An 18,896-nucleotide genomic window follows, 5' to 3' on the forward strand; every position below is an offset into this window, starting at 1 on the left:
AGATTTGAGCCTAAATAGCCAAATTTAAAATTGAATTGACTTGGAGATTTTTTTTTTTAATTTGGATATTCAGGCATAAAAATATTAAAATTCTCTTTGAATTCCTGGTAATTCAAACTTTAGTGAAAAACCCTGTGATAGTGAGAGCATTGGTGGAAATTCTGCACTAGACACATGATTGTGATGGTTTGCAATGTCCCAAAAATTTCAGATCAGATCTTTCTTATGCTACTTAGGTTTGCATTGACAAAAGACATTAAATGGTTTATTAAGGAAACTGTGAATTGTGGTAATCTGGCAAGGGAATTGGAAAACGTAAAGGAACACCTTAGGTTTAGGAATACACATCTGTATTCCTGATGCCCTTTGTCATGTCAGCCCCCATATGTGGGGGAAATAACCTAAAATAAATTGAATAAGTCACTTGGCTCTCTCACAAATTCCTTCTCAAATGATGTCCTTCTGGAGGCTTGCCTCCATGATGACAGGCCAATCCAATGCTCCCCAGAGAGGAACATTAGTAAATGTAGCCAATGCGCCTGCGATTCTACGAAGACCATGATGCCACTGTGCGCATGCTCATGATGTCTGGGTATGGTAGGGTATGTGAGCCAGGAAACACCATTCCGGCTCTCATGCACAGAGGGCTTGGAGGTGTGGCTTCCAAGCCGTCAAATTACTAAACTATTGAGCTTTGGGACAGTAAGGAGGGAGGAACTAATGTAGTCACTATGATAACTTTATCTAGATGAAGTCGTTATAGTGAGTACAGTGTTCCTTTAAATCAAATTTGGAAAAATTTGTTCTGATTCAACTTCCATTCCGACTTTGCTACATTATGCATTTTTCTTGTCAATTCCTTATGAGTCACAGTTTAATCAATAAACCACAAGTGATTTTCAATGAGAAAGAGTGTAGAATAAAGGACAGATCAGAACAGCCTCAAGGTAAACCTAGCTGTAAAATACAATGGCTTCAGTTATTGCTGTACAGTTCTAGAGTATACATTATCCACCAATGCTCCCCATTAAAAGTGAGATATAATTATCATTTGACAGACATTTGTCTTGTAAAATGTGTTTGTCAATAATGGCTAAATACTTAGTGCACTTATAGTCACAGCTTAAATATGGGCAATCTAGAGAGACTCTAAGAGAAGAAAGTGACAGACAGGGTTATTTATGTAAATGTAAATTTCAAATTGAAGGCTAGGGAATCAGAACTGGAAGTACATCTGACTTAGATATTTTGTTCCAATTTGGCTTTTTACCTTACATTAGAAATTCACTTTGAATTCTCACTTACACTAAACCGTCAGTTTTCGGGAATCCATCAAAGAATTTAATATTTTAGACTTAAATATCCGTGCTGGAAATGTATCCGAAATGGAGACTTTTTCTGTTTCTGCTATATTAGCCTACAATTTACAATCCCTGGAAAATACCTGTCAGTTTCCTATGGGATATATTCAGTAAACAACAAATCATTGTGGCAGAATTGCTTTTTTAACTGAAATGTGCTGATTTAGGAAAATTCTCTAACTCGGATATCGTGTGACCAGTTTGGTAAATTTTGACTCAGTTTTTCTTTCAAATCACTATAATTCATTGTTTAATGAATAAACCATTCACTAGAATGGGAATGGTAGATAATTGAGTGAATTCTATATTTTAGCCATACTTGTGAAGTTGAAATAGTATCTTCAGTTGTGCAATAATTCCAGTTTGATCTCTAAAATTATTATTCATACTTTAGAGTTTCCCTTCTGATCACTCAGGTGATCACATATGGATCAATATCTGCTTTTAGGCTATAGAGTTTCTGATGTAAAGCACATGTGTTATTTAATATTAAAGACCAATGGTCATTTGGCATTTGTTTGCAAAATAATAGTTAACTTTTAATATTCATACCGCATTCAAATCATTCTGCTCTGATTACTACACTTTGACAAATTAATGATGTGTATGTGAGTATAATGGAAACATTTTATTACTACAGTCAATATGAAGACTGCAGCCTAACAACCCTGCTTACAATTCCACTCCAATTCTGTGAAAATAATATAAAGCATATTCATTGTCGCATTTTGTATGTAATCCATCAGGTTACTGGTAGACCCTAAGATAAAATATCATTGTTTAAATGTGTATGCTATGCTGATCTAGAACATTTGTTTACAGAGAAGATATACAATTAATATAAGTATCAAGAGTATATAAATGTACCGAATACAAGAAGGAGGCATATTTTCACATTCTGCTATCTTGATGTAACGGAAATATACCCCAACACGCAGGATTCAACTCAACAGAAGACAACACAGAGGGGAGATACGTCTACCGGACCTTAGAGTGTCCGGACTCGATGTATATAGGAGAAGTACAGAGTCAGGAGCGATCCGAGGTCAAGGGCACAAAGAGACAGCATAAACTAGGACTAGCCGGGGTCTGGTACACCGTAAACAGCACGCCGGCAAACAGAACAGATAAGGATAAAGAGATAACGTAGTCAGAAAACAAAGCCAAGGTCAAGTACGAAGGAACACAACTGAAAACAACAAGCGCTAAAGGGAACTGAAACAGAAACCACGATAGGGCAAGGAACTAAGGGAAAGAGGTGAGTATATATATCTTAACATCTATTTTGGTTGGTCCTTGTCACATCCACGCCCCCAAAAGGTAAATGTATGGGGAGTGGGGCATGACAGGGACCAATGGGAGGCCTTTGCCAATTTAGGCTCCCACTGTCCCTGTAAGAGCGAGCCTGAGACCCGCGGCGCGCTGTTAGAGTCAGGCTGGACACGTGACCGCTTCTCGCGGTCACTGCCCACCTTCCTGTTGTAGCCGTCAGATGAGCCGCGCGCGGCTTGAACAGAGGACCCCGGCCGGCCCCTGGAAAGGGTAAGTACCGCTACACTTGATTGTCCATGATCACCAGAGTCTAAAGATTAGTACTCATGTCTTCCACATTTCCTTTGGGAAGTATGTGCTGAGCAATTTTTATTGTAGGTAATCATTCACATGTAAGTAAACTGGCGACATTTGTTGGGTTGTTTTTGTCAACGCACAAAACGTTGATTCACTGTACTAAAGAGTTCTGAATAAAACCACTTTTACTTTTTACTGAAATAGCAAAGCAGGAATTGGGCTAACGGCCTGCAGAGTTATTTACTAAGAACTACTGAGAATTGAAAGATAATTTTAAATTTAAGGCGAAAGTAACTGAACTAAAAGCACAGCTGAGTTGGAGAATTTTTCCATTTCAGCAATTTTGACCTTCAATTTGAATTTCACTTTGCAGTCTCTCTTTAGTAAATAAGCCATCAAATGCACAAATTGAATTGATTGTGTGCCTGTTAAGTTGCTTATTCATAAGTAGTCATCTATCACATGTCCAGTTATTGGTTTAGAATGGATTGGGAGAACCTTTCTAAAAATGCTTGTGTTATATTCACTTTATTTTTTGTTACAATGTTGGTTATACACTAATCAGCCACAACATTAAAGGGATACTATAGTCACCTGAACAACTTTAGCTTAATGAAGCAGTTTTGGTGTATAGAACATGCCCCTGCAGCCTCACTGCTCAATCCTCTGCCATTTAGGAGTTAAATCCCTTTGTTTATGAACCCTAGTCACACCTCCCTGCATGTGACTTCCACAGCTTTCCATAAACACTTCCTGTAAAGAGAGCCCTATTTAGACTTTCTTTATTGCAAGTTCTGTTTAATTAAGATTGTCTTATCCCCTGCTATGTTAATAGCTTACTAGACCCTGCAAGAGCCTCCTGTATGTGATTAAAGTTAAATTTAGAGATTGAGATACAATTATTTAAGGTAAATTACATCTGTTTGAAAGTGAAACCAGTTTTTTTTTTCATGCAGGCTCTGTCAATCATAGCCAGGGGAGGTGTGGCTAGGGCTGCATAAACAGAAACAAAGTGATTTAACTCCTAAATGACAGTGAATTGAGCTGTGAAATTGCAGGGGAATGATCTATACACTAAAACTGCTTTATTTAGCTAAAGTAATTTAGGTGACTATAGTGTTCCTTTAAAACCAGTGACAGGTGAAATGAATAACATTGATTATATTTTTACAATGGCACCTGTCAAGGGGTGGGATATATTAGGCAGCAAGTGAACAGCCATTTCTTTAATTTCATGTGTTGGAAGCAGGAAAAATGGGCAAGAGAAAAGATCTGAGTGACTCTGGGGTGTCTTTTGGGGTGTTCCAGTATGCAGTGTTTAGTATCTACCAAAAGTGGTGCAAGTAAGAACAACCGGCGCCCACGGTTCATTGATGCACGTGGCGAGTGAAGGCTAGTCTGTCTGGTCCGATCACACAGAAGAGCTACTGTAGCTCAAATTGCTGAAAAATGTAATGCTGGCCAAGATAGAAAGGTGTCAGAACACACAGTGCATCACACTTTGCTGCATGTGGGGCTGCGTAGTCGCAGGCTGGTCAGAGTGCCTGGGATGACCTCCTCTTCTCCACCGAAAGCACCTACAGTGGGACATGAGCATCAGAACTGGACCATAGAGCATGGAAGAAGGTTGCCTTGTTTGATGAATCATATTTTCATTAGATCAATTGGGTGGCTGGGTGCATGTGCATCATTTACCTGGGGAGATGATGGCAGCAGAATGTACTATTGGAAGAAGGCAGGCCGGCAGAGGCAGAGTTATGCTGGCAATGTAACCTTGGGTCCTGGCATTTATGTGTATGTTACCTTCACAAGCACCACCTAACTAGAGATTGTTGAAGACCATGTACACAACTTCATGGAAATGGTGTTCTCTGATGGCTGCAGCCTCTTTCAGCAGAATAATGTACCGTTCCAGACTGCAAAGGTTGTTCAGGATTGGTATGAGGAACCTAACAAAGAGTTCAAGGTGTTGCCTTGGCTTCCACATTCCCCAGATATCAATCTGATTGAGTATCTGTGGGATGTGCTGGAACAAAACATCCTATCCATTAAGGCCCAATCTCACAATTTGCAGGACTTAAAAGATCTGTATTAGCAGCACGAGTGTGACTTACAAGATATTAGGTAGGTGGTTTTAATGTTGTAGCTGATCAGTGATGCTGAGATTACCACAACCAATATTACCTAAAATTCCGAGCATCTTACAATTTCTGCAAATAAGAGCACTTGGCTGATTTAATAAATTAAACTATGTAGCTGTTAAAGGAACAATCTTAGCAGAACCATCACCGTGGCTTGCTGTAGTGGTTCTAATGCAAAGAGACTGTCCCTCCAGTATCTGCTGTGTAAACACTGCTTTTTCTGTGTTTTTGGGGCACTTCACCTCATGTTTTTTTTTCTATCTCATGGGGATGTCTTATTATTTGGCTGATATGACTGTTTAACTTTGTTATTTTATTCTAATCTCTATCTGTATCTATTCTACCATCTCTTCTAAAGATTATGACATTGACTCCTTAGATGAGTATGTGAAGTGAATGTATATCCTTTTTATTTGCAACAGTTAGATACATCTGCTGAGTTACATTGTTATTACTACAATAATGAATCATTCTCCATCTCAAGAGCGATAAGAGATATGCTTCTATTTTTATGAAGACTTTGAGTATTATCTTAATCTTCATTCCACTCTGTGAGCCTGCTCTTTCTTCTTGTTTGTATTACTTAAGTTTATTAGGACTCTAATAGGGATGAAGGTAGTGTGATGACTTTGGCTGGTTTAATAAAGCCTTTACTCTTATTTTTCTTTCTTGCCTTTATATCTTATACACTATTTTGAGTCCCTTCCATCGAACAAATATCTGTAATGAATTTGACTATTTGGGTTTAGGATCAGCCTTAAAAGGCTTGTTTAATGCACTTCTAAATTATTTTTGTACCGATCATTTCACTGCCCACACTTATAGACTACTCTGTATTGATATTTACACTATTACAGCGTGTACTCAGTATTTCCAGGCGGTAATTCCTTATGTTTTGTAAGTAGAGGTCCCTTTGATAAATAATTGCACAGTTCCCCGGCATGCCTTTATGTAGACCAACCAGTCAAATTCAAACAGCTTCACTTCTGCATCAGCAAGTTCGCGACTGCCATTTTGCTACTCCTTTTGCACGTCACATCCGTTTATTTGTATTCATGCGTCTATGCGTAATGTCACTTGAAGTTACACAATTTTCGGTTCAGACAACCAATTTAGCACCATATTTAAAATCAGACGCGATTCAGCACCATATTTTTGAAGCTCAAATGCCCATATTAACAAATCCACATCAGGAAAGTTTACATATCTTGGCATAAATAGAACCCTAAAAATTCTTGCAAAATTTAAATGGCATGTATACAAATAGAGTACAAACATATATATGTATATATACATCATTTTAACCCCTTAAGGACACATGACATGTGTGACATGTCATGATTCCCTTTTATTCCAGAAGTTTGGTCCTTAAGGGGTTAAAGGTAAAATATTAAACAAACCCACTGATTAAGATAATTATTTTTAATGTTTGTCATATGTTCTCCTATTCTTACCCTAACTGGCTTTGTGGTCTTACCAACATATTGAAGACCACAAGTACATGTAAGAAGATAAATAGCATTACGAGTATTACATGATATTGGATTCTATTTTATATCGCTTTTTAGTGACCAAAGAATAAAGGTTATGAGTCTTTTTATTTTTGATATTAGTATCTTTGCATGCTCTACAATTACCACAAATAAAAAAACCTTTCTTACTAACTCCAAAAAATCCCTATAGTTACCTTTTTATCTTTATGTATACAACTTTTAGTTAATATTTGTCTAATGTTTTTAGCGCCCCTATAAACTACTTTAGGTTTATTTCCTGTAAAACTGTTCATATCCTTATCTTGTCTTACAATACGCCTTTGCTGTTTCAGGATTATCCTAAAAAGTTGACTCTGACCTGTGGGGATATTCCTCAACCATGGTTAAAATAATGACAACTCGCCATATTTATAAAATTCTTACCATCAATGTTCATTAAAAAATGTTTTAATACAAGTATATTCTATAAAAATGTCTAAATCTAAAAACTTTTATGGGGCTAATGTCTTGTGTTAATTTTATGTCCAACTCATCAGAATTTAAAAATGTAAAAATGAATAAAGGCAATTTAAATCTCCTTTCCAAATTAAAAATAAATATTGTCTATATATCATTTGTAGAGGACCAAGTACACTCCTAACCTAGCCTAGCTAAAGTGTAGCAAACCTATTGCCCTCACCCTGCCTAACCCTTACACTAGGTAACTCTAACTTAGTTTAGCTAATCTAACTAAATCTAGCAAACCCGAACTAATTATGACTAACCCTAACCTTAACAATGCATTGTTTATTAGATTGGCATCCAGGCTGATTGATTGCTGTGAGAGCCAATCACATTGTTGACAAGCCTTTAATGACACCTAAGGCTTGCCACCACAGTGATTGATTCCCAAGATGATCAGGCAGCAATCAATCACTATTACTGGATTTCCTCTTACCCTAGCTAACCCTAACACTACCTATTCTTAACATTAGCTAACCCTGACTTGCCTTATCTAACTCGAATGAAACCTAGCAAACCCTAACCCTACTCCAAACAATAGCAATGCTCTGTTTAGTATATTGGTGCCAGGCTGATTGATCACTGTGAGAGACAATCAGAGGGCATGATAAGCCTTAACTGACAGCTAATCATAATCATTCCGAGGCCAATCAATCACTATAACTGGGCTGCCTTAATGCTAGGACGGTCTAGTAATAGCTCAGAGCAGAGGCTTAGAGGAACAGCATGGTACATGTACCATTAGATCTGGAGGCTGCGATGGCTGCCAGTGATAGGCATGTGATTTCTGAGGCCCGTTGTCCTGGCAATCATATGCTTGCAGGAACCTCTTGTAAGACATCCAGAAACAGCCATATATCACCATTTATTGTAAGACTGACTTAAAAAGCACTCAGCCAACAATGTATGTTTTATGTCCTTGGACACTAAGTGCATAATGACACTTGATCTGCTCTGAATGTCCATTGTCATTAACGGAGTACAGCACAAATACCAGTTACTTCAATACAATGTGCAGCACTACGTTTCTTTAATTTTTATCTAAACCTGTACTAGTAATGAGACTCATATATAAATAAAAGATATGTAGCTAGATAGAGATATAATAATAACTGATGCGATAGCCGTTAATATTTACTATTATATACACCTTAGCAATCCCACCTTCTATTATGCAATATGGCAACACAGTGGCTGTACACATGTGGCAAACTTATATCAGGGCTCATCCTGGAAGAGCTTCCCAGAACTTCAAACCCAATACCAAGTACCGGAGAAAGCCATCTTTTCCTATCTCCAACTCAAGTCGTATCTGCAGACCACAACGCAGACACTACTATCCCCCACCTTAAGCAAATTCGAATCTCTATGCCTTGCCCCACATAGAGCTATAGAGCTCTATGCCTTGCCCCATTATATACCAGGTACTCCTCCTTACAACATATTCTAGTCAGTAAGACATGTACATGATAGCATGGCACAAGGAACTAGACAAAACCTTTACAACAGAGCAATGGCAAGAGGCATGTATGGTGCACAAGGGCACCACGGCATGTACAACACATCTAGAACTAATCCACAAATTACAATACCGATGGTACCTGGTCCCGGCAAGGCTAGCGCACATCTATCCTGGCACATCTAATACATGCTGGAGGTGTCATGATGCGGTTGGCACCATGTACCATGTTTGGTGGCAATGCCCCAAATTACAGGAATATTGGGACCTGGTTCAGGAAATAACACATTGAACTCTGCCCATACATATACCCCTGACTGTTCCACATTATCATTGGTGCTAACACCTTACTTGCTAGGAGATGGAAAATGACAATCTTACCCACAAGGGATGAATTGTTGCAGCTAAATATCTACCAACTGGACATACGAGCTCATGGCGAACTCACAAATTAAATCTGCCACGGCTACACAACTCGCCGGGGACAGATGCAAACAACAATGGGCAGCGCAGACATAACCAACATAATGGGTATTAATAATTTGGTCTCTCTCCTTCTCACCACAAACTGCATGGGTACCTCACCCAGTCTCCACACACCACACCACAGTGTAATCTTTTCCAAACGACTGTGAATTTCTCATGCTATACAGTGAAACCGTCCTGATTTCACGGCAATGTCTGAGGTGCAACTGACACTACCTGGTCCCCATGTGGGACAGCCAAACAATGTATCCCAAGCGTACCTAGAGTGAAAGAGGCACGTTATCAGACATGGGGAACCCCGAATCACATGTGAATGTTGTACGAACTGAGAATAGCTAACTCTGGTTTGAGGACGCACAATGGAAACTTTAACACGGGTTATGCGTCATGTATCACTTGTCGTATATGGACTTATGTTTATCCCCCCCACCCCTTTTTTCTTTTCTATATCCCCTTATCTTATGAAAAGACAAATAAAAATGGTCAAATTGAAAAAAAATTATAATGACTATTATGATATTTTTTGTGGCAACATTGTAAACGTCAGTACTGTGCCATTTATTAACAATTAATTAGTCAAGGGGAGGGAATAGCTGTATTTCACTGGGTAGTTATGCTATAGAGCACCAATTAGTTATGGTGTCTTATGTTAGTAAATAATCTCCAGAATAAAGGAGATTTAGGAATCCTAATTAGGATACAATGACATTTTTCAATGCATACAGAAGACCTCCTCTTGGTTTGGTACCATTCATAAAGGCTTATGAATGATGCGTGAAGAACACCCGTGTAAAAATGGGTCTCTAAAGAAAATTCTAGGATGTGGAGGGAATTCTCCAAACGGATTAATCAAAATCGCTCTTAATTTTATTTAATCCTTAACATAGCACAGCTGCAATATTCTTCATCAGGATTTCCAAGCATTACGTACAGAGATAAAAGGTGTCACAGGTACTGAGAAGAGGAGAGGAAGTGTAGATGGGGTAAAGATAAAACAGAAATGCGGTAATAAGTATAACATCCTGCTCTAATCATAGCATCAAGTCAAAAGCAAAGGTACATGCCGGCGTCAGTGCTTTATTGATTGAGAACGACGTGGTACATTTACAAAATAACATTTATAAGTAGTGGTAGAGGTTTTTCAAATCATTTACCATAATAATACAATGTCATATATGTTGCTTTAAAAAAAAACTAAATACTAAAGGAATACACTAGATAGATGGATAATGCGCTCTGTGGTTATGAAATAGCTAAAAAAATATTGACTGAGTTAGTATAGAACCTATTTACTTGTTGCCACCTTGAAAAACCACATTAAGGTTAAAATATGTGCAGATAATGCATACTGGCAAATGCTTCCAGTAGACAGTCAAGACACACACACAATACGTACAAAGCACTGGAATAAATGACTTATATAGACAAATGAAAATTCATTATAGAAATAATGGCTCACTAATGTAAGCAAGGGATGTATTAAGAGCCCATTTTTCAGGTTAGGAATAACTGATACTACCTGCCCAGGATATAAAGAGGGGTACCCAAAATAAGGCACTGATAAATAAGTATGGGATACCCAAAATAAACCATATCCTCCAACACACCAATTCAGTTGTATGTTTATAGAGAGCATGGGATTCTGATTAACTCTGGGCCATCCATTCTATCTCCTAAATTTTCTAGAAATGTAAACTAAATTTTCGAGTTTTAAAACTAATTAGACCTAGAATCTTTTCTGTTTTAGTTTGCATGGTAGTACACAGGGTAGGTTCTATAGACTGTAAGCTCGTTTGAGTAGGGTCCTCTTAAACCCATTGTTCCTGTAAGTTTTTATAATGGTCTCATTTATTGTTAAATCTCCCCCTTTGATAGTATTGTAAAGCGCTACGGAATATGCTGGCGCTATATAAATACCAGTAATAATAATAATAATAATAATAATAGGTAGCACCTAAAAGAGAATTAGCCTTAATGTAATATGCAGGGTTTATAAATTGTAGGTTGCCCCTGTAGTGGCCCCTTATGTACTATAATTTAAATGTATTCTTGTTCAGAAAAGACCAAAGTTTAAGGGTCACTCCACTGCTCAAATACAAAATAAATAAAAATCATTGCTTAGTACATATACCCCAAAGGAAAACTTGTATGCATTTAATATGCATTTTTTCAATTGGAGGTATAGCTAAAAACAGCTTGAAAAAGCTGCAACTCTCTTGTCTGCTTCCTGTGCAAGTCCTCCCCTTCATCCCCAGGCCAGACTTTCTGTGGCTGTCCAATCACAGACTTCCTAATGCAGCTCAATGAGAAGTCTTTGCAAGGCAGGTGCTCCGAGCAATTGCTGCCTCTTGTGAGTCACAGGACTTGTTGTCTGACAGCCAGGGGGTGTATTTAGGTTAATTTATAAAAGTGAACATTTCTAATTAAATCTGCTCTTAAAAAAAAAGAGGACACACTCTTCACACATAAAGCTTTTCAGCAAGCTAAAGTGCTTTAGGGGTCTGGAGTGTTAATTTAAGGCTCTAACCTGAACAATTACTAGTGAGATTGCTAGTGGCCTCCTCAAAACTAAAGTGGAAGAGTCTCTATGGACTGATGTATTGCAAGCCTGGGGCATCACATACAGCTGCTTCTGCAGGAAATCTCTTTTAATTTTGAAAGAGATACAGCAGGTTAAATGCGTAGTATGGAAGAGTAACTTTTCTTGGATGTTTGGGATCATCTCTGTCACATCACATCATGTATGTAGGTTCAACCCACACATATTTCTGCAGACTTCGTGGAACCTTCAGGGTCCTGATCTAGATCACTGTCATACAGATGTTACTTTTATGCTGTTCTGCTTCCATCTCAGCATTTTTGGGATTTGTTCTGTACCTGTTACTTTCATAATGTTGAGTTTTCCTTTGGTTGACGTCTGCTTGGGAACTAATAAATGCTGGCGACCTTCGGCAATACAGATGTTGTGGACTACATCTCCCATAACACTCTTACAGCCATAACGCAGTCAAAACATCAGGTGATATGTAGTCCACAACATCTAGAATGCCAAAGGTTGCCTAACTCTGCACTAATGGATGAAGGCGTTGACTCTATTTTTGGATAGATTAATTGTTATTGTCAGTAGCAGACAGCCACCTAGTCCTCTCTGTTTATAAGATGTTGGGAGAAGGTCTAACACAGTGATGGAATGTTCGGTTTCTGATGAGCTGACGTGTTCATATTATTTTTTATTTCTTGTAGTTTATTCACCATAGTAAACACTACTGAACTCAACTTACCTTTGCAAAATAAAATATTTCTTGTGTTTGCAGTCAGTGGCATCTCTAGGATTCATTTTTAGGGGGGACATGGTGGGCCAGGGACAAAAGTAGGGGGGCAGTTATAAAACATGTATGTGTGTGTGTGTGTGTGTATATACACAGGCTCCCTTAATCCCTCTGCAAACTGCAGTCTCAGCCAGGTGGGTAATGTGTCACATCTTAGATGTAGCCGGAGTGTCCGTTCAGCTCACATTTACCCCATGGATTGAAGAATCCATGTCTTCCCCTCCCTCCCCCCCCCACACACCTACCATATTTCTGTTCCTCTCCCTTTCATGTCTTTTCTTCACCCTTCTTTCATGTCGTGGATGTCATTTGTATTATATGCAGTGTGTATATTGAATACATTGTTTGTGTAGTGTAACTGGTGTTTGTGTGGTGGTGGATGCAGTGTCTGTGTAGTGGATGTAGTGTATGTGCATGTAGTAGTGTCTGTGTAGTGCATGTAGTGTTGGATAAGTGCTGGGGTGTGAGCCATTTAAATTAAATTGGGCTTAACCCCCTCCCTGCCTCTTACCTGAAGGGGAGGGACAGTGTGTAGGAAGGTGACAGTATAGGGGGGCAGCATGTAGGAAGGTGACAGTATAGCAGGACAGTGTGTAGGAAGGTGACAGTGTGGGGGGCAGACTAACAGACAAGATGCCCTCACTGATACACACTCACTGACAGTCATTGTCTCACACACTGTTTAACTAACCCACACTGACAAATACACACTGACACGAACACACTCTCAGAGACATATGCTCTCACTGAGATACACACACTCACTGACAGACACACACACACACACATTCACTGACACACTCACTGGCACACTCACTGACAGACACACACCTACTGGCAGATACACACTGACAGTCACATACACAGTAAATGACAAACACACAGACGTCACTGACAGACACACACACTCACTGAAATGGCACACAAACACTCAATTACAAACACAGACTCTCACTGATGTGACAGACACTCACAGACAGACACAAACAAATTCACTAACAGACACTGACAGACATACACACATTCTCTCACATACACTCACAAATTACTAATATTATTACTTTAATTTGTCCACCCAGCCTCCCTACCTTTTGTAGAATAGGAGTGGAGCAGTACCTGAGGCCCAGAGGGGCTACTGTGAGGCGGGCGGCTGTGAGCACATCAGAGGCGGCGAAGGAGATGTAATCCTCCTGCTCTGCTCCCTTGTCTACCGATGCAGCTAGCCAGAATATGACGTCATATTCTGGCTTCCTGCGTCAGTAGATGTATCGCGAGGGAGGAGAGCAGAAGGATTACAACTCCCTCGCTGCCTCTGATGTGCTCACAGCCGCCCGCCTTGGGGGTCCATAAACTGCTTCATCCAAAAAAGGAGGAAGCACTGGGAACGGCCCTGGGATAGATAGAGCCAGGGCCAGCCTTGGCCTTTAGGCGCCCTGTGCGAAAAATCACGCACACAGACTTACAGTCACACACAGGCAGAGTGTGATGCACATACAGTTACAGTGACACAGAGGCACACACAGTTACAGTCACACAGAGGGACACAGCCACACACACACAGTTACAGTCACACACAGGCAGAAGGTCAAACACAGAGGTCAGACAGACAGACACACACACACACACACACAAAGGCAGACAAAGTCACACACACACACAGTTACCTCTGTCCATTATGGGCTGGAGTGGAAGCAGGGACTCCTTCCTGCTAACCCCCTTACTGTGCAGCAGTTACCCCGACCGATGTCTTCAGGGCACCTTTAGCCCTGCCCACCATCATTTGGCCTCACCCTGCCACACGGTAAACCCCGCCGTCACCATAATGTTTTTTTTTTTTAATAATAATCCCGGGTGGAGGATTCATTATTCTCCACCAGGGATTATTAAAAAAAAAATAACACATTGCCCTTGATACAGTGTCTGCATTTGGGGGGACACAAGGGGGGACACGGCATGATGTAGGGGGAGCCATGGCCTCCTCTGGCTCCCACCTAGCGACGCCACTGTTTGCAGTTTGTAGTTAATTGCTCACAAGTTTTGTACCTGTTGAAGTTGACAGAAACCCAGTTTGTCAGTGCAACTCATGAGCGTGTGAGTAATCCTGAGTAAAATAGGAATTTATACTGGAGTTTAAGGCCTGTGCAAACAGGGATTAAAAGAAAAAAAAGTGATATAAACATTGCACCTCCAGAATTATCGCAACTGTGAAGTAAGACCACAAATTACATGTGCATATCAGGCAGGTTGACACTCGGCGCCGAGCAGCAGATTTCAAGTAGCTGCTCGGCGCCAAGAGAAAGCACACACAGTGCTGCGCTAGGGAGAGGACACCCTCACCTAGCGCAGTACCACAGGACCCTGGACGGAATCATATTTGGAGAGGGTATTGGCTCCCTCTGCCCCCCACAACCCCACTTCCCCGGAAACGCCCCCCACCTTTTGGTGCCTGGGCGCGGTGCACCCCGTCCACCCGCCCAAGATCGGCCCTGCTACTCTGCATTGCTGCCAGGGGGCCTTAAGCTGCCGACTAGCGCCAATGGCACCCCTTCAGGGCTCGGCATGCCAGCTGTGGCACGTGTGCCTAGGTTCACCATTGCTGGCTTAAAGCATCAGTTAATGCTCTAAGCCAATCAGTAGCTCCCCATCCACAAAATGGCCTAATAAATATGTATGTATGGCGCCTCAGGCCAAGGCTGTCTGAGACTTCCTTATTCCAGCCTCAGACAAAAGTGGAAGGAGAGGGGCAGAGCTATCTGGTGCTGTATTCAACACTTTTGGGGTTAAACCAATTGTTAACTGTTTAACCTCTAAAGGTAGCCTATGACGTTGTTATGGTGATTGGATTGTTCCTTTAACAAACTTAGCTAGTGGTGTCACAATCCAGTTCAGTCTGGCACATTGAAGGATGAGAAACATTAATTTCTCCGCTTCTTTGTTTGCTTTCTATATGTTGATTGTTGGATGCACGGAAAGGAGCTTGTAACAAAGGCTGACAGAAATAGTGAAACTTTCTAATACAACTATTATCCTAACATTTGCAATTCTCTTGTGAGTTCTCCACAGTCCCTGGCTTCGTTAATAATCTTTGAGTATGTTTTATATTCAGTGTGTCTGAGAAACCTTTTCAAAATGAATCATGTTGTGATGACAGTCATAAACATTCTCAGGAAAATACAGAAAAAATAGTTTACTGCCGTACTTAACCAAAGGGTAATATATTCCAATCACTGCTGCTCTATTGCCTAAATTCTTCTGTACATTTTGGCTCTGTACATTTATTATTAGAAATGACTGAGTCATGAAAGGCATCATGCTTTGAGAAATAGGTACTGAATGTTTGATGTTTGCATTGTATTAAATGTCGAGGGCAGAGTGTATTTCGCATGATCATTAGTACTTCATGCAGTTTGTATTTAGGATCCAGGAACATAGGTATTCTGTAATAAAAAAAAAATTAACCCCTTAATTTTTTGTATGCACAATTATAACTGTTGCAATTGATATTAGTTTATTGCAAATGCATTTCCTTTGTAAAAGCTGCCCAGACAGCAGAGCCAGTGTTACTATTGTAGGCCCAGCACTGCTGAGCTCTACATATCTCCCTGCACGGCCCTGTGTTGCTCACTGTGCAGGCAGAACCTCTTGCTGGGAGTACCTCTGGCTGGGAGCAGTTGTCTGCAGATACTCTACCCAGTCAGAAAACGGAAGGAGGCATTCAGAGGGGTCTGCACGTATCCCGTAATGCAGATCTGTCTGGCAGCCCACCAGCCCACCATGAAAATCGTTGGACCACTAGGGAATGAATATTAGAGCCCTGTTAACTGAAAAGGTAACCTGGAGGGGAGCTCAGTTAAAGAGCATACACAGTCACGTATACACATGCACACTGATATACACTCACAGATGTACAAGGATACTCACGGCCAGTCACACATTTTCAGGCACATACACAGTTATACAATGCCAGACATGCACACACAAGTAACAATACACACTGCGAGACACACACTGATTGTGTGTCTGTATCTACCAGTCTGTGTTTGTCTGTTTAGGTGTGTCTCTGTGTCTGTTTGTGTGTGTATGTGTGTGAATGCAGTGATGTATTTTGGATTTGCGCTGCCCTAGGCACGACTAAATTCGGGCACCAACAAAATCTAAATTTGCCCCCGCAAGTTGTGTCAAGGCCACTTTTCTGACTGACAGACACATGCCCTCATTGATACATGCACTGATATGCACTCACTGACAGATACACAGTCATTGGCACACACATACAGTCATTGGCACACACTGTTTAACCAACACACACTTTCACTGACAGACACACACTGACACACCCACTCACTGACATGCACATACTCTCAGATACACATAAAATGACATACACACACTGACACACACTCACAGGCACACCCATTCTCACTCACAGACACACACTGACAGCTACACTCACTCACTCACAGTAAGGTGGACAGCCCCAGAACACAAGGCAAACAAGGCATTTGTCTGGGAGCCTGGGGTGGCGTTTTTTGGCGCCCCCTCTGAAAGTGCCGCCCTAGGCAAATGCCTTGTTTGCCTTGTGGTAAATACATCCCTGTGTGAATGTATCAAAGGATGTATGTGTGTGCATGTATCAGAGTGTATTTATATGTGTGGATATTAGTGTGTGTGAATGTATCAGACCAGGGGCGTATTTGCCGCGAGGCAAACAAGGCATTTGCCTTGGGCGGCATTTTCCAGGGGGCGGCAAAAAAAGCCGCCCCCAAACGCCCAGGGCAAATGCCTTGTTAGCCTTGCGGCTAACAGACATCCTGGGCTGGTGGCTGGTTGCTGGGCGGGCGAGCGGGCGGCTGGCGAGGGAGCACTTCCTCTGAGCTGTCTGCTCAGCTCCCTCGCGCGCCGCAGAGTGAGGCTGGGAGCCGGAATATGACGTCATATTCCGGCTCCGCCTCCCAGCCTCACTCTGCGGCGCGCGAGGGAGCTGAGCAGACAGCTCAGAGGAAGTGCTCCCTAGGGCAGCACAAAACCAGGATACACCACTGTATCAGACTGTGCAGACTGTGTATGTGTGTGCATGTATCAGAGTGTATTTGTATGTGTGGGTATTAGTGTGTGTGAATGTATCAGACTGTGCATGTGTGTGCAGGTATCAGAGGGTGTATGTGTCAGAGAGTATTTATACAAGTGTATATCAGAGTGTGTATGTATGAGTTTTTTTTTGTGTGTGTCCAAAGAAGCAAGTGTAAATGTGGCAATATATGCAATGTATGTGTTGATATATAATATATAAGTAAGTGGATTACAGACCGTGTGCGTTAAAATATTGATCTTGAGAAATGTTATTTACACTGTTTTCTTATACATAACTTTATTAATTGGTAAATTCTTTTTTTAGACGTTTTTAGTTCAAACCCAGATTTTCATTTTTATTTCCATTAAATAATATGCTATCTATGCATGCCAAATCAAAAAATACATTTAAAGGACCACTATAGGGTCAGGAACACAAACATGTATTCCTGACCCTATAGTGAAAACTCACCATTTAGGTGGCTTGTCCCCTACAGAGCCCCCTCAGAATGCGTTAAAACTCACCTTATTTTCAGCTCTCCACGGGCCCCGCCCCCTTGGTGACATCATCAGAATTGCCGATGTTTAGCCAATATAATACTTTCCCATGGGGAAAGCATTGGATTGGCAAAATTAGACAACGGGGCAGGGCCAAACAGTTTTGGCCAATCAGCACCTCCTCATAGTGATGCATTGAATCAATGCATCTCTATGAGGAAAAGTCAGCATCTCCATGCAGAGCATGTGCAGCCCTACCAGGAAGCGCCTCCAGTGGCCATCTGAAAAGGCAGTGTTTACATGAAAATGCCTGAAAGAAGCTATTATACTCACCAGAACACCTACATTAAGCTGTAGTTGTGCCGGTGACTATAGTGTCCCTTTAAATATTACTTTCCAGGACACCCAAAATACTTGGATTCTGTTTTTTTTTTTTTTTGCAAACCACTTGATAGTGAAGGAGTTAATGTATCAAGAGTTACATGTTCACATCAGCAAAGAGCTACATAGGTTGGTTGGTATATTGATGAGTCACATAACTAACTACATTAGTTATTGATTTGTAGGACATATTGATGTATGCTGTCTTATATGCTGGCTTTTAAATGCAGATCCCATGTGGTGCGCTAATAATACTGGGAAAATGTTTTTTCATGTTATAACTACATCTTAGTCCCTTTTAATTCTTGATGTATATGATTTTTCTAATATAAAAGAGAAGGAATTAACAGTATTAATATTGTATTATTAGACCACATATTGTTAAAAGATGAATCATGTCTCCTGATTCTTACCAAAAAGAAAAATGTTGGAGGGCATACAGAGACCTATAGACACGTTAATATGGAATAATAAATGGCACAGGCTGGCCAGAAACATTTTAAACAGATCTAAGGTTGCGGGTGGCCTCAAGGGTCTGAATCTCTTAATGTACTATTAGGCAGCTCATATTGCGAAGATCTTGATGTGGCATGCTCCCCCTGCAGACG

At 40.7% G+C, this 18,896-nt stretch overlaps 1 protein-coding gene across 1 annotated transcript in view; it reads left to right on the forward strand.

The window, feature by feature from the left end:
• NMNAT2 (nicotinamide nucleotide adenylyltransferase 2) overlaps positions 1-18,896 on the forward strand; it is a 38,748-nt gene that overhangs the window by 1,181 nt on the left and 18,671 nt on the right. The gene's annotated exons all lie outside the window — the stretch shown is intronic.

This window comes from Pelobates fuscus, chromosome 7 (assembly GCF_036172605.1).
Source record: "Pelobates fuscus isolate aPelFus1 chromosome 7, aPelFus1.pri, whole genome shotgun sequence".
Classification (NCBI taxonomy): Eukaryota; Metazoa; Chordata; class Amphibia; order Anura; family Pelobatidae; genus Pelobates; species Pelobates fuscus.